This window comes from Ursus arctos, unplaced genomic scaffold (assembly GCF_023065955.2).
Source record: "Ursus arctos isolate Adak ecotype North America unplaced genomic scaffold, UrsArc2.0 scaffold_3, whole genome shotgun sequence".
Classification (NCBI taxonomy): Eukaryota; Metazoa; Chordata; class Mammalia; order Carnivora; family Ursidae; genus Ursus; species Ursus arctos.
Window position 1 is genome coordinate 67,939,344 of NW_026622985.1, and position 18,397 is coordinate 67,957,740.

General features: G+C 33.6%; 1 protein-coding gene across 13 annotated transcripts in view; it reads left to right on the plus strand.

The window, feature by feature from the left end:
* The window catches only part of FOXP2 (forkhead box P2), a 543,660-nt gene that overhangs the window by 65,642 nt on the left and 459,621 nt on the right, over nucleotides 1-18,397 (plus strand). The gene's annotated exons all lie outside the window — the stretch shown is intronic.

Below are 18,397 nucleotides of genomic sequence, written 5' to 3' on the forward strand. Positions count from 1 at the left end.
GTCCTTTTTTTCACTTTGCATAGTGAAACTGAATTGGAATGAATTTTTATCCATAATCCACTACAAAAATATATAAATTTTGTCAGCTCAGTGTACTGGAAAGACTGATTCCCTATCTTGTTAGGATGAACTTAAAAGATGTGTTTTTGTGATTATATAGAAAGGCAGAATTCAGTTGCTGTTTAGAAATTGGTAGAAAGAATGATAAAGGCAATACTTGTTTTAGGAAAATTATTTGGAAGACATTTCTTGGCAATCACGACTTTTATCTGAAAAGGTATTTAGTGCATCATCCCTGTGATAAGGCACTTGATATGTGATATAATGGCTTAACTGCCAGAAATCTGACTTTTGCTTAACAGTCAATAACCCTTTTCATTCTTCAGTGAAAGAATCAGTGAAAGAGTATTGTTTTGATTTTTAAAAGTCTGAACCATGAAAATCAGTACTTACTAGAGTTGAATACAACCAAGTTATACATTTCCACACCCCAATTATCTTAAAAATTGAAACATGAATTTTTATAGGTTTTGAATGTGATATTCTTATTTATCGATACAGCATCTGACAAAGTTGTCAAAGTAGTCTGCAGTAAGAAATCTTCATAATTTCTAGGTTCACATTTACTCTTTTGTTTAGAGCATCTGATAGAGTCTTGAAACACTGTGGCCATTCCCAACAGTCTATAATTGTGAGTTAGGATTTTTTAACTTAGCAGAAACCGTGTATAAAAAAAAGAAACGTATTGGTTATGGTCTTAGACATTTAGTTCTAAATTTTTCTGTCATTGGACTCAATAGAGATACCTTGGAGAAACACTACAAACATTATTATTCCTTTCACTGACATGAAACAATTGTCTCCTCATTTATAACTTTAATATTTGTTATTGAAAAGTATGACAGAACTTTAAAAAAGTTATTTAAATTTGATGAGCGAGTAGTGAATTCTTATTTACAGGTCTGAGGTTGATGAAGGATTGGAACATATTATTGTCTACAGAAAATTTTTGCTGATCCTCTGCTCTACAGCAATAAAAATGGATAAAGTATAGCAATAGTAACACAGTTGAATCCCATAAACCTAATGTTGAGTAAAAAACCTAAATATGTATGTGTGATTTCTTCTTTATAAGGTTCCAAAACTAGACTACAGTGTTTAGAATGCAAGAAGTGATTATAACGAAATTAAAGATACTAGTTAAATTCTAGGTAGGTGATAGAAATTGGGGCGGAGTTTCTAGGAGCTTCTGGTGTGTCAGCTACATTTTATTTTTTCACTAGGCTGGTGGTTGCATGGATGTTTATGCTATGGAAAGCCATTAATGAAAAGCTAGGTGTGTTTCTTCTAAGATCAGGCACAAGGCAAGGATGTCCTTACCATTCCTATTTAATATCATATGGGAAATCCTAGCTAAGGTAGTAAGGTAAGAAAAGGAAATAAAAGGCATACAGATTGGGAAGGAAGAAATACAACTGTCTATTTGCAGATAACATGATTGTCTATGCAAAAAATCTCAAAGAATCAATCAAAGAAAAACTGTAACCAATAAATGATTTTAACAGAGTTGCAGAAAACAAGATTAATATACAAGTCAGTTACTTTCTAAGTACCAGCAATGAACAACTGGGATTTGAAATTAAAAATACAGTACCATTATATTAGCACCAACAAACCTGAAATCCAGGTATAAATCTAATTATTAGGAAAATTAGGAAAACTACAAAATTCTGATTAAAGAAAATCAAAGATCTAAATAAATGGGGAGATATTCCATGTCCCTGGAAAAACATACACAATATATGATTATAACGTCATGTCTTCCTTTCCTGATCTATATATTCAACACAACCTCTATAAAATCCCAACACGTTATTTTGTGAATATTGATAAACTGATTAAGTTTATGTGAAATGACTGAAGACCCAATGTAATATTGAAGAAGAACAAAGTTAGAGGACTACACTCCCTGACTTCAAGACTTTGTATAAAGCTACGGTAATCAGGACAGTATGATATTGATGAAAGAATAGGCAGATCACTGGAACATAAAAGAGAGTCTAGTAATAGACCTCACAAGTATAATCAACTGATGTTTGACAGAGGTACAAAGGCAATTCAATGGAGAAAGGACAGTCTTTTCAAAAGTGGCACTGGAACAACTGAACATTCATATGCAAAAAAGTCTAGACTCAAACTTTATACCTTTCACAAAAATAAATTCAGAGTGGGTCATAGAGCTAACTGTAAAATGCAATATTATAAAACTGCTGGAAGATAACATAGAAGAAAATCTAAGTGGGTTTTCTTGGGTTTGGAGATGATTTTTTAAATAAAATGGCAAAAGTACAATTCATGAAAGAAAAAATTGAAAAATTGGACTTCATTAAAATGAAAAACTTACACTCTGAGGAAAACACAGCTAAGAGAATGAAAAGACAAATCACAGACTGGAAGAATATATTTATAAAAAACATGTCTGATAAAAGGACTTGTAGCTAGAACGTACAAGAGAACTCAACAATAAGAAAGCACATAATTAGTTAAAAAGTGAAAAGAGCTTTAAATAGAGTTAATGAAAGAAGATAGAAAGATGGAAATAAGCATATGAATATATGCTCAACATTTATTTCATTAGGGAATTGAAAATTAAAACAGTGAGATACCACTACATACCTATTAGAATGGCTAAAATCCAAAACATTGACAATACCAAATGCTGTCAAGGATGTAGAGCAACAAGGACTCTGATTCATTGTTGGTAGGAATGCAAAGTGATATGGCCACTTTGGAAAATTTTGGCAGTTTATTATGAAGCTAAAATGCATATAATACTTACCATGTAATCTAGCTATTGCACTACTTGGTAATTACCCAAATGAGTTGAAAACTTATGTCCACATAAAAATTTGCAAAAGAATGTTTATAGAAGCTTTATTCCTAGTTGCCCAAATTTGGAAGCAATCAGTTGAGGGATGAATAAACTAGCTCTGATACATACATTCAATGGACTATTCAGTGATAAAGAGAAATGACTTATTAAGCCACAAAAAGACACGGAGGAAACATAAATGAAGGTTACTGAATGGATGCAGCCATCTGAAAAGACTACATACTGTATGATTCCAACTATATGGCATTCTGGAAAAGGCAAAACTATGAAGTCTGAAAAAAATCAGTGGTTTCCAGGGTTGAGAGCAGGGACTGATGAATAGGTGGATTTTATTTTTATTTTTGTTTTTTCGAATAGATGGATCTTTAGAGTAGTGAAACTCTTCTGTATAGTAATGTAAGGGTAGATACATGACATTATGTATGTGTCAAAACCCAAAGAGCTGTACAACACTAACAGTGAACCCTAATGTGAACTCTGTACCTTAGTTAATAACAGTGTTTTAAAAAGTTCACCAGTTGTAGAAAATGTACCACACTAATGCAAGATGTTAATAATAGTAGAAACTGTATGTATTCTGGAGATAGGGCAGAGAATGTATATGGGAACTGTCTGCACTTTCTGCTATGTTTCACTGTAAATATAAAACAGCTCTAAAAAATAAAATCTTTTAGATAATTCTTGCAAGTCTAATATAATTTTAAAAAATTAAAAAGCAATCTCAATGATTCTGTTAATTAGAATTCTGAGAAAAAGTGAGATAATTTCAGATTTGATCTATCTACACTGAATATTCAAAGTTAAAAAGATATAATTTAAAGTCAATATTTTGTGACCTCACAAAGCAGTATGTTTTATTTGGGGAAAGTGCTAATGTCCATAAAGGGAGTTCTCTCTACTTGAATATATTTAGTAAATTTTTATTACAATTTATTTATGTAACATAAACCTGTCTTTAAGATAAACATTTCAGTTTTGATTTTAAAAATAGATATTTTTTTCAATAATATAACCCAACCTCATTCTGTAATAATGAAATACTCTTCTTTATTGAGTTGTTCATAACTTCTTTCCTTAAATTTTAATACATTTTATGTAGTGGTCTATCATCCTCAGAAATGTTTTTTTTAAGTGGGACTTTAATTTGTTAATTTTAACATTAGTATGTTGTAAAAGAAATGGAAAACACAGATGCTCTTTGTATTCCCTTTTTTGAATACAAATTTTCAAATACAGATTCAGTTTAAAAATACCAGATACGGACTTCTTCCTAGTCCCTTTTAAATTTTTTTTCCCTTTCTTCTTTCTTCTCATCTTCCTCTTTTTCCTTTCTCTCTCAATATATTCTATTGTTTTATTTTCCAAGGAGTGACTATAATCTTATTTAACTGGTTGACATTAACAGAAACCAGGAATTTATTATTCATAAAAATGAAATAGAAAAATCCCCCTTTTCTTCAGATGCTGGATATAGCTAGTCTCAACACAAATGTCTAGGGAGAATGCATCTGTTGCTATTGCATTTTTTTTGTTTCTCTGAAAACTTGGCATTTGTAATGTATCTATGATTTTGATTTGTCTTGGCCAAAACCCAGATTACCAAGGAATTACATTTTGAACATATTCAACTAAGAATTATCTTTGTAGCAACTTTTCCTTTGCCATATTGAAATTTTGGGAATAAAATCAGATTTTGTTTCAGAAACCAGCTATGTTTCTTGATAGTGCCAGAATGATTTTTTTTTATGTTAAAGAGACATAAAGCAATACTTAAAATCTAAAACTTATTTTAAGCATACCATGTAGGAAAGAGTCCCATTTTTGCATTTGACAGACCTGGGTTCAAATGTTTGCTCTGCCATGTAATTTTTTATATGGATCTTGGGTAAGTGTGGTATGTGAGAAAAAAAATAATTTCTTTATAGGGTTAGATGAAGATTAAATCACCAAACACTAAAAATACCTGGCACATAGCAGGTACTTAATTAATGGTAGTGGTCTCTCTCTTGCTTATTTTCTCTATATGTAGAAGTGGGTGTATAAATAAATGTGTATGTATGTTTATATGTATGTATGTGTTTATATACATATATGTGTATTTGTCTCTGTGTTTCTCTTTCTGGTTCTCTCTATATATCCATCTATATATCTCTATCTCTATATACAGCAATGTGCAATATGTAGTCATTTATTTCACTTGTTAAGTTCTGAAGCAGAGAATTCTTCTGGAAAGGATATAGTTCTGGAATTTAGGAAATATGAATTCTGTCACCACATGGAAATATTTAAAAACTTATTATTTCTTTGTTCCCTAGTATTTCCATAACTTTATATTAATCTACCTAGAATGTTTATAAAGTTTTAAAAGAAGATCTAAAAAATATGTTTCCTTTATAAATTCCCAGCAGACAACAGAAGAATTCTTTTTTTAATCTCATTCAGTGTGTAATTCAGAGAATGATGTATTAGTACATCTTGATTGGAGCACAAAAAGATGTGCATTGGTCAGTTTGAGATGTATGGGAATGTGGAAAACAAAACGTATTGAATGTCTGAAAAGAGACATGTCAGTTCTAACAAGACAAAAAATGCAAGGTGGGAGTTGAGTCTTTCTGAAAAATTGACATTTGCTATGATTTAGTTTTCACTAAATAGCAAGGCACCAGTTTCTTGGGGTAGCTTTGTATAGCTGTCTCCATAACTGATCTGAATCTTTGTAGAGTAGAAATTCAACAAAAGAAAGTGTTAACTCTCCGTGTGCTCTTACAGTAATGTAGACTTTTTAGTGAAAGCAACTGTTAATATCTTAAGAAAGTAGCTCATATATCTTGCCTGAATATCTTCCCTGAATTTGTGTCTTATGACTTCTGAATAACTACCTTAAATCTTAACTAATTAGCGGCTCCCAGACACTGAAAAAAGTGTTTAACAAAGAACAGAATGCTTAAAGACGCAAGAGTGAAATCCATCAGGCTAAGTATTTAGCATGAAAGCCTGACATGTTGTTTTGAAGTGATTATTATTTTTAAAAAAGCAAAAAAACTAGTTAAAACTTTTTTTCCTATACCTCTTCATATTTTAAAGACAAGATGGTGAAGGCAAAACTTCTAGTTAAACCCAAAGTGGATGGTAGCCTCCAAATCCATTTGAAAGACCAGTTAGTTACACATTGAATCCACTTCCAAGTTAATGATGCAAAATTATATCTGGGACAAGGGCCTCAGTATTCCTGGGATGAATAACTTCTTTTAGTGTGTCCAGCCATGATCTAGTTTTGTAGAGTTGACAATTCTACCCTTGCAACCACTATTACTTATGTGCCCCATTTTGATTATAGCTCTGTGGAACAACATAAAGGAGCAACAAAGTGGTCTTGGATCACGTATCAAAGAATAGTTTGAAGGTGTATGTTCTCCACAGATAAGATCTAAAGGTCATTTCTGCTGGACCTTCTTAAATGTTTAATGATTTTATTATTGTACAGCTTAAAGGACCCAAATTCTCTTTTGGCAAACCAGAGTATATCATTTTTTCTATACATGGGCCATATTTTAGGTTTGTCCAAAAGGCATTACATTTCCTAAGACTTAATACCTTTACCTAAAGTAAACACCCATCAGCCATCTCAGATAACTTAAGCAATATGAAAACATTTGTTAATCTGCTGATCTGGGCAAATGTGTTAAGACTGTTTTTCACTGAAACATATTTTAAGTATTCCTTTACTCCAGAATCCAAAGTGATAGCTTTCTTTAAGATTTTTATTTTAAAATATTGTAAACATTCAGAAAATAACACAATAGGCTCCCGAATATCCAAATTTGACATGTTAATATCTTGTTATATTTCTTTCCATTTCATTCTTTTTTAAGAAATACAATACCACAAATAGAGTAAAAGCTATGTGCATTCATCCTGTTCCTTTTTCTCTCTCTCAAGATATTTACTACACTGAAGTTGGTGTTTATCTATATTCTTATACTTTTGTTTTCTTTTTTTGTTTTTAAGGTTTTTTTTTGTTTGTTTTGTTTTTTAATTTTGAGAGAGAGAGGTGCGGAGAGGGACGGGGAGAGAGAGAATCTCAAGCAGACTCCACACTGAATGCAGAGCTGGACGTGGGGCTCCATGTCACAACTCTGAGATCATGACCTGAGCTGAAATCAAGAGTCAGTCACTTAAACAACTGAGCCACCCAGACCCCCCACACTTGGTCTTTTTGTGATTTTAAAATTTATGCAGCTGGCATTGTACCAAGTCTGCCCTTCTGAAAATTTTTTTCTTTCAAAATTATATGTTAGGGGGTCTACCCATGTTGATATACACAGGTCTGATTTTTAGTTTTTTAAAGTAAGCTTTTATTGACATATATGTATATCGTATATGATATATATAGAGGGAGAACATTTATGGTTTTTGCATTTGTACAATGAAAACTGCAAAAGTCATAAATTATATCTTGATGAGTTTTCACAGAATGAATGCCTCTGTGTAATGATTACCCAGCTCAAGAAGTAGCACATTACCCTCACTGTAAAGAGCCTCCCCATCCTCCACCAGGGAAACCTTATCCTGACTTCTCACACCATAGATGAGTTTTATCTGTTTTTGAACTTTATATAAATGGAATAATTTAGCATATAGTCTTTTGTGTCTGGCTTCTGTTTTTCATACTAGGTTTACGAGCTTCCTCCATGTTAATTGTATGCATCTAAGTATCTATCCTAAACGCTACCTAGTATTCCATTACATGAATATGCCATTGTTTATTTCCATTTTATTTTGGGGCATTCAAGTTGTTTTCTGGTTTTTAACTATTAGGCATAATACTACTCTGAAGACTTGTGTACACATCCTTGACGTATTACGTGCATCTCTATAGCCAGGAGTAGAATTTTTGTATGCTAGGATAGCTACATCATAATGTCAATCTAGTGTCTGTATCGTAGGTTATCTGTATCATAGTGTCGACATTAGCAGACACTGTAAGCGGTCTTTGAAGTACTTGTCCCAGTTTACCTTCTCACCATCATTGTATGGGAGCTCAAGTTGCTCCATGTCTTGTCAACACTGAGGTTGTCTTTTTCCATTTTTGCCATTTGGGTGGGTAATTATTAATTAGTTTTAACTGCTTTACAACATTCCATGATTTGAATAAAGCGTGCTTGCTTTAAAATCCTTTCCTTGGTAGATGAACAATTTGATTGTTCTTCATTTTTTACCATTTCAGACAATACTATAGTGAATATATCTGTATATATCTCTTTATGCACGTTTGAGATTTTTGCTAAGATTATAACTTGAAGTAGCATGTGTGAGTTTTATAATGCCATATATTTATTTTTTCAATAGAATGCTATATTTCTCTCTAATGGGGTTATACTATGAAGTGATAATTTTAGTTTTATTATGAATCATACTCATCAAATACAGAGAATAAATGTTGCTTACTCAAAAGGCATTATGTAAAACTTAATATCCTAGGATTTGGGGAAATATCAGTGGGGAGAGATGAAACATGCTGCATAGCACCTGGCGTATAGATTAAATAAAGCTTCCATTACTGTTTTCTCTGTTAAATTACTCATGATTATATTCCTATAAAATGCTCATTTGAACGTCCATGCAATTCATGTAAATTCTCCCACCATCCACTTAAAGGTAGCTTCTTTCAAGCTTTGAAATTTCTTTCTTTACTAGAGTTCTATTTTTCCTGCATACTAGAGTCATTGCATCCATTTGATCTTGATTTTTGATTACCCAGCAGCATATATACTGAGATAGTTTGGGAAGTTTATATAAAGTTGAAAAGTTTATATGATTTGATTAATAGATTTACACATTTATGACATTCTTACTGAAGATTTGATCCTGAGCAAAATGGTAATATGGAGCCCAAATTTGCTTTATTTTTCCCATTGAGATTTATGAAAATAGCATGTATTTTTATAGTTTTTAAGGGATTATACTAAGATATTTATATTTTCTATTAGTTGCAAGAACAGAGAGAGTCAATGTTGGTAGAATGACCAAAGCAAGACCCTTAATTTAGATTTTTGAATTTGATACTATCAGTGAGGTGGGTCAATGTTTGTCTCAAAGGAAGGAATCTAATTAGTTTATTTGTTGCCATTACTTTTTTTATATATATACTTTTCATTCCTGTCATGGAAATTTTTTTCCATGATCCTTAATTAGTCTTGATCTAGTCAACCCCTAGTTTCTCTCTTTAAATGAGAAACGCGTATTGCTAGACAGAATCTCTTTTAGTCACTATTCATCCCTCTTGTTCATCATGGACATCAACACTGTTTTCACTAACAAATGTGTTTTGAATTAACAAACCAAACTTTAAGAAATCCCGTGTTTATTTTTCAGAATAAAATTGTACAGGTAAGTTTTATCTAAGAACTCAATTTTTGTCAGTTTCTTAATTTTTCAAAATCTTTTACACTTAATACTTACTAGTAGGCTAGTGCAAAAGACAATTTTGGTTTTGTTGAGTGGTTTTAAAATAATATTTCTATTGCATTCCTGTTTTTATGAATATTTTCTTGTGGTTAAAGTGATCTGAATTTGAATTTATCAGTTTTTCTTGTTTCAAATCTAGTTATATTTGAATTTATATCTACATAGATCATGAATTGAGGTGCTTTAAGAAATATAATTTCTCAGTAGTTTCATTGTAGAGTTGAATGCTAATGTATATGCTTTTTAAATGCAAATACCTGAAAAGAGTAATTTTTGTTCTCCACTAGATTTTAAGAATCAATGTCTAAGGCATTTCCCACTCTCAATATTTCCATGCAGTATTATATAAACTCCTATATGCCTTCTTCAACCCTGTGTCCCCAGTGCCCAGAGTGGTGCTGGTATACAATCCTCATTTAATAAATATTTGGAGAGTGGATTGATTTTAATGTTCTTTTTCAGAAAAGGACATTGTCTCTTCATCCTGCACTACTACGTGACTGTTAGCCTTCTACCTTGAGGTGCATAGTCTTTGGAAGGCCAGGTTGAAATGAATATGAATTATAATGGCTGAGCAGTTAACATCCTTGAAGGCTGTGCTTGAGGAAAATGATTTTTTTTAGTGAGCCAAAAATAGTTCCTTTGAGTTAAAAAAAAAGTGCAAATCAAAAACTATCATGTATTATGGTGGGTTCTTGTTTAGCTTTTCAAAAATATAGAAATATAAACATTGCTAGTGTAAGTCTACTCTGAGGGAGACAGGGACGATGTCATCAGTGTTGAGAATTTTTTCTAGGGTATGACTTCTGTGTAATTTCCCTTCAACATTTTTTTTTTTTTTTTTGACTCCTGGACCAGTTTCCTGATCTACAAGATGGGGATTGAATGATTGAATAAAGTACTAATTGATTTCTTGACCAGCTTTCATTGAGGATCTGTGCTGGACATGTAGTACATACAAAGATGTGTTGGCATGTTATAGTGAATCCCACCTCTTCTGTGATCTTTGTCACGGGTTCATAAATTTTTACTCTTGTATTGGCATTATATGGTATTATGGGTATAATTGTATATGTTTAGACTGATAGGCTTAACTAGAAGTCCTTGAATGATATTGTTGATAAATCTATAGGACAGTTTTTTTTTTTTTTTTTAAAGATTTTATTTATTTATTCAACAGGATAGAGACAGCCAGTGAGAGAGGGAACACAAGCAGGGGGAGTGGGAGAGGAAGAAGCAGGCTCATAGCGGAGGAGCCTGATGTGGGGCTCGATCCCATAACGCCGGGATCACGCCCTGAGCCGAAGGCAGACGCTTAACCACTGAGCCACCCAGGCGCCCCTATAGGACAGTTTTAATCACTTACCTTCCTTGAAATATTTAACACTGTTGATTGTTTCCTCCCGTATCATCTCCTGTTCTGATGTCATGTTCTCTCACTTATTCCTCTTGCTAAGTCTTCTTTGTGAGTCCTTTCTTTACCCACCACTTAAATTTAGGTTTTTTTCCTGTGTTCTGTCTTTATCTGCTCACTCTGTATGTACATTATTCTAGATGAGCTCACTTATTCCCAAAGCTTGGAGTTTAGTGTTGGGACTTCCACTTTTGTATTTCTAGCTTGTAATTCTCCTCTGAGTTTGAGATCCACATTCGTAAGTACCTTCTTGATATCTCTACTTACATGTCCTATAGGAATCTATCTAAAAGTAAGCTCATTGTAAGGGATGAATCACACATTCTCCTCCTGAAACCAATACTACACTCCATGTTAACTAGAATTAAAATAATAATAAAATTAATCTCATTGTCAGCTCCTGTCTCACCTATTAAAAGTATGCTCTTATGATATTTTCTATCTTAGCGAATAGCAAGCACTCTTATACAGTCAGTTGCCTGTGTCAGAAATATTGGATCACCAATACTGGGTCACCTGGACATCTCCTTCTTTCTCATCTTCACTTTCCTAGGTCTGTTAAGGCTAAATAACCTCCAGATTTGATTGCAAATTTCTTTCTTTCTGCACATCCCACTGATACTACCCTATTCTAAAACTTTTACTTTGACAACTACCATGACTGTTCTCAATTCTCTATGCCCTTTCTTCCCTTAACTCACTAGGTAGCAAGACTTAACTTTAAAAATAAAGATTAGATGATTTCTGTATTCTTACTAAAATCTTACATTTGTTTTTCCTTGAATTTAGGGTAAAATGCAAACTAACCCGTCAGAGTATAAGTCCTTGCAAGAATTGGACCATGCCTGCCCTGCTAGCATCATCTTTCTCTACTCAGCATATTTCTGACTCTTCTTTCTTACTTCACTTACTCTGGCCTATTTTATTAATTGATGGCTTCAAGTTTTTTTGTGCCATGTGGCTTTTTGTACATGTTGCTCCTTCTGTGGGACTCGGTAATGGATGCATGGAGTAAAAGATCAGGATGATCCTGAGATTTCAAACTTGGTAATCATGTTTCCTTTTTCATAGACTTTATCCTAGTAAATTAATATACATAAAATCAAGCATGGAAGTATAACATGCATATAAGCCCCCTCTAGCCTAACCTTCTACAACCTAAAATTTTTCAGAACTCCTCTCTGTGTAGTGAGTCCCAAAGATATCTTGCGTTCCAAGCTTCTCTGCATGTTCTGGTCTCTTTGGAAAGTGCTTCTCTGCTTATGTGGTAGATGAACTCCTGCTGTCCTTTAACACCCAGTGCAAACACAGCTCCTTGGAGGCTATGAGCCTTCACAGTTGTAGATGGCAGCGTCCTTGATGTCACCTGTGTGTATTTTGCAGCTGTACCTGAGACTTAGCAAAGTTAAGGACCTTGTTCAGTTACTAAGTGACAGAACCAGGATTTGAACCTTCTGACTTGAAAGCATAAGTCTTTAACTATCTTTTGCTAGACACTGCCATTATTTAATAAATACTTATTAAATACATAGTTAATAAAAAAATAGTATATGGCCAAATTAGTAAGAAAAGCTTTTATGGCATCAATGAGAAGAAATGACTCTACTGACATTGAAGATATAGATTTGGCAGGAAGAGAAAAGGAAACCATATCTGTAGGATGGTTCAACTTCTAAGCCAGTTAGGTTCTGCCTTGCTTTGTAACACCCTAAGATACCTCTGGTTCTCAAAAAAAAAGGTATGAGGCTAAACTTTGGTGAAATAGGCCATGAAATGAATAAATTCGTTTTCATTAAAAGTGGCAAATATATGTCATATATATTCTCCTATGTTTTAATTGCTTTATGCATTTGTGTCTTGTTTCCCACAACTTGATTGTTAGCTTCTTTTGAACAAAGATATACCTTATCTTTTCTACTTGATAATTATTTCTTCTGTGTGTGTATAAAATAAATGGTCGTGTCTTATCTCTTTTAGGGACAAAATTTCAAATATTTTCACATAGAGTAATGCTGCTGATAATTCATTTATAGATACCAACAGTTGGAAACATTAATGTACATGAAAATTAGAACTAACTCTTCACTACTGGGTTTAATATCTTTTTGAGAAAGAAGAATACTATGGTATGCATAATGTCAAGGACATTCTCAGTGAAGAAAAGCAGTTTATGTTGGATCTAGGCTAGAAGAATGCTCAGTTCTGGCATTTAACTAGTAGGTGAGTTTAAATATCTATGCAACTCTATCTTAGGCCTTTTTTGCCTTTTACTTTTCATTTTCTTTTGAATATCAAAAGATATTCACATTTGGAAGGACATATTCTTATTAGCTCTAATGAGTTTTTTTGGTAAATGAATTGAATATAAACAACTATTGTGTTTGTCTTTTTTTTGTAAGAAAGATTTCAAGCTGAAGATCCTAGTCATATAATTAAAAGGACTAATCCCATTCAATCCTCGAATCCATCTATAGAAATAGAATTCTTAAAACATATACACAAAAGGGAATATGGTGCCTGTTGAATTTTATATTATGTTCAGTTGAACTATTATACTTCTAAAACAAATTTAATTTTGATTAGGAGAAATGATTCCCTTTTTTGTGCATTTATAAATGTAGACATTGTAGATCATGCCGACACTAGGGAAGTTAAGGAGGGGGTAGAAGTAACACTTGTATTATGTTAAATCAGAGAAATAATTGCACTTGGCAGTTGTTGTTTGCAGAATGCAGGAAAGGCTGAGGGCTTTTGTACAGTTCAAAGAGCACATTCCACAGATACAGCAGTTGTTGGTTGCCTGCAGGGGTCGTCAGGATTGGGGGTGGTGATAGAGGTCTGTATCACAAAAGTCCAGGCTGTTGGGCTGTGTGTTTGTAAAGAGAAAAAAAAAAAAATGCTTGCACCTTTTTGAAAAGTTGTTTAGAAATTGCCTCCTATCATTTATTTTATTTTATTTTAAATATAGTGCTTTTGCCTCAGAGTTTAATCTGTGCAATAATCAGGTGGCATTCTTGGGTAGCCTTTGCTACCTCTTGTTCTTTAATCATCTGTTTTCAGATTTAGGTTTGCATGTTCAAACGTGGAAGCATGGAGCTGCTGACTGTTAATCTGTCAGTTAAACTCCATAGAAAAGTATAACTAAATTGATTATATTTCACAATCATGTATTCAGCTATCATTTATACAACAAGCGTATTAAACAGTTTCAACAAGTTAACTCAAGACTCTTAAGAGAGCCTTCTTTAACTAAAAATATGCCAATGGCTAGCTTTTTCAGATGGTGTGTTAAGACTCACGCTGAATTAACACCTGTATCATTTCCCCACAGAGTATGCTAGTTATAGTTTCTACTGTGAACTGAACTAATGTAGCTGAAAAGTTCTCTGAAGGCTATAAATTGTAGGGCAGATATAAATTAGCATTATTAAGTTTCTTGAAATGTCCAGTTTACATGATATCATGTAACTTATGTGTGCTTTATTTTTTTATATCAAGTTTTGGCAAAGTATATCAACATAGTTTCATTAGCTATTTTCTTGGATTAAAAAAAAATGGTCAATTAGTGATACTCTGCTATAATCTTGGTTTTAGGAAAAGCCCCCAAAGCCTTATCTTGACCTCGTCTTGAATTCATAAGAATTTGGGATAAAGTATTTCGTTGCATCCAGATGTGTTTTATCTAAACTGTTCTACTCAATTGCGAGAAGATTAGTTAATGTGGTACAAAGCAAGACAGACATCAAAATTAGAATTATCTGCTGAACAGCTTTTGTGTCCATTGTCATAATAACTTCTTTGTTTTTCACCTTTTAAGATTTGTTGCGTTCAGGTGAAGAAATCCTGAAAACATATCAGAAAGGACAGAAACTAATTTAGCAGAATCCATGTACCCACTGTTCAGATTTAGTAGATATCTCTGTTTTGCCATTTTAATTTTAGATCTCTTTATTAAGAAATTCTCAAAGATCAAAGCCTTTTTTTATAGTGTTGAAATACCCATTTCCAAATTGGTTATTTGACAGCAACATCACAAGGTTCTTAACTGAGGTCTTTCCGGTTTTAGGATCGGGCTTGTTAGTACAGTCTCCTCAGAATGGCAACAGCTCCTTAACAGTGTGACTTAAAGAAGACCCAAGCCGTTCCGCCCCAGAATTTCTGCTTTCCTCTTCATTATCTCCATAAGACCTGAAACTGTTTTATTTTTCAATTTCTAGCTATGGGACATTGGGGGCTATTATTAAATATAAGTGCTTTATGGAGGGAATAACACATTAAGCCATTATCATCATCATTCAGAAGCTGGGGTGATAGAGCTGGATACTGAGAAGAGAGTGGCTGGGAGGAAGGGGGTGCTTCGTGTTGGGTCCACCTACAGCATTTCATAGATGTGTGAAATAAGTCCCAAATGAACATACAATGAAGAATCATATAATACATCTCAGACATTTTCGCTGGAGCTACGTGGGAAAGAGAAACAAATGACAGCAACATTATGTGTGGTCACTTGACTTTTTGCAAAGTTAAGACCCGCAGTTTCCATGCTGTTTAGTAGATCTGTGAAAATGATACGGGAGGCTGCTTTGGTTTGCAGCATGCATTCCTGTAATTTCCTAAGTAGATGGTGTTAAACCCATTTTACCAGTGAGAATATTTAGAAACAAGGAGATTACGCAGCTTTCTAAAATCTTATAGCTAGGAGTTGAAAAATCCAGAATTTCTGCCAATAAGTCCCTCTATTGACTATTCCCTAATACTTTGTGTGATTCATTGCCTTCATTACCAAAATGTATTTCTGCCCCTTGAAGCTTATCTAATTATCTAGTTTTTAAAGAAACAGTTCAAGACATATACTTTACTTAAAACATGCCCCCCCCCCATTCGATGCTGTCCTTTCTGTGAATGCTTACAGTACAAAAGTAAGCATAGACTTTTATGGTCTACCATATCCACTAATGTATGTGTGTTTGTTGTCCTTTGAAACTGTTTGCTTGGCCCATTAGGATCTGGTTGCTGGCTTATACTTTTTTGGGTTCCAATTATTGCCAACACAGCACTAAGCATTTAGTGAATGCTCAGTAACGCCTGCTTCTGGATTTAGTTCAGGGCTCCATTCCCAGTACTGACAATTACCAGCTGTGTGGTATCAGACAAGTCGCTTACTATCTCTGAGCTTTAATTCCCTTGCTTGTAAAAAGGGGATAATAATAAAGCTTATCTCAAAGGGTTGTTATGGGAATTAAGCCAGATATTGCAATATATAACACGTAGCTTAGTGCCTGGAACGTAATAGCATGGTAAGCATAAACAAGTAATCGTAACTCAATAAATGCTAGCTCTTGTTATTGTTGATCAGTGTAATCAATCAACACTTACAGGGTGAAGGATTGCCCGTAAGAACAACTTCTATTAGAAAACTTCTCTGATTTCAGCTTTTGGGTCCCATTTGACAAAAAATATCCCTCTTTAAAATAAACAAATCCATAGTTCATAGAAGTTTGACTGAGTAAAGAGAACCAAACACACACATACATACACGTACCCTCACACAAACACATTTTATCCATGCTCAGAAATTTGGACCTTACTTAATAGGCAAACAACCCAGAAATCCCAACTTTTTCTTGAAGTCATCTGTCCTGTCCGTCTCTACTGCGATAGCCTTCTAACTCTTTACTTTCACTCCTGTCCACTAACAGGAGTCCTTAACCTTGGGTCCTTTGCCTCTAATGGTTCATGATAGAACTGAATTTCAACATAATTAGTTTCCTTTGTAATTCTGTGTATTTTATTTTATGCATTTAACAGTATTATTCTGAGGAAGACTGTGTAGGCTTCATTAGACGGGCAGGTCTCATTGCACCCACATAGCTAAGAATCTCCGCCAGAAATTGAATTTATTTTCTACAGAGCATGGTTATGGTGCTCTACTAAAAAATGTAAATCAAACCATGTCACTCCTCAGTGTTAAAACCTTTACATGTACTTGGAATAAAACAGAAGCTTCTTTCCTTGGCTTGGAGAGGGCCTGCTGCCTAGCCTTAAATCATCTCTTACCACTGTATTCCTTGCTTACTCTACCTGTCATCAGTGGCTTTCTGTCAGTTCTTGAAACCCTTCCTGACTCAGGGCCTTTGCACTTGCTGTTTCCACTGTTTGGAATGTTTCTCTTCATGCCTTGCCTGCCCTGTTTACTTCAGGTGTTAGTTTAGGTGATGCCTTCTCTGGGGGCTTTTGCTGGCCTCCCTACTTGAAGGAACTCCCCACTCCTCTGTTTTCTTGTTCTTTTCCACAGCTCATTTCATTTATTTAGTTACGTATAACAAATGAACGCCTTTGTGTATGCCTATTTTCATATTGATTTATAAATTCCACGGAGGCGTTGAATATGTAAGTCTTATTTAGGCTGCCATTTAGCATAAAGCCTGACCCTTTGTAGACCAGTAAATATCTATTGAATGAATGAATGAATTGGGAAACATGAATGGTCTGCTCTTTGGAATATACGAACTCATGTGTTTATTCATAAACTCATTTATTAGACAAAGAAAAATGAGAGACGAGCTATAACATTTAAATTCTGAATAGCTTTCAGAGTAATTCATGAGCTACAGATGAATGCTTTAATCTCCTCGGTTATTCAGAAATGAAATGTAATAGTTCATTATATGACAAGGGGAACCACCCAGAAAATCAGAATTCAAAAAACGTGCTTAACTTCTTTTCATATGTTACACCTTCCATCTGCCATACCCTAAGCCTATACCCTATTAACTCTATTTCATGATAACTTTATCTTATGATTGACTCACTTGATTACCGTATACCAGAATCATGTGTGCATCCATTGAAACTGCTTTTCCATCATTTATAACGTTTATTTTTAAAAATATCTTATCATTTGTATAGAAAGTTATATCTCAAAACATGATAATTAAATACTTCTGGTCCTGTTGCAGTCAGTCAGTATAGCCTTTTATTATTATTCTCTAACTTCAAGTATATTTATTGAACTGATTCTTCTATTAAAATGGAAGCTTCATTTCAGTGATGTATAGATTTGAATAGTAACCCTTTAATATATGTGGAAATAAACCCCACAAGCATCAACTCTTTATTTCCCACCTCTCTTTTGGGGGAAAAGTATTCTTTTGTAGAGTTGGAGAAGGAGTGTGTAGAGTAGTTTCTTTCTCTAACTAGGTCAGTGACAACCTGAGAATATCTTCTTTATTATCTTAAATAATCAGTGGTTATCTCATCCTAGGTGATCTTTTGATCTATAAAAATAAAGAAAACAACAGAATGTAGTTTATACCTTGGTCATTATTTAGAATTACCTAAAAAGTTAGGTAATTCTTTTCTTGAAGAGAAAATGACTGTTTTTTCCTTATTACTTTTATTCCTTTACTTTTTAAGAGGTCTCTAAAGACCAGGTGGTTCCAGTAATGATTAAGGCTGTTCTCTTTCCTTAATTCACTTGTAGCTCAATCTAATCTCATAACTGATTGCTTTTAGTGTTATTATTTTCTTGGGTATACTGACTTTTTTAGAGAGTTTCATGCAAATGAATAAATGTTTATAAATGCATATTTATCCACTTGTTTTTTAGGTTTTGCTTATGA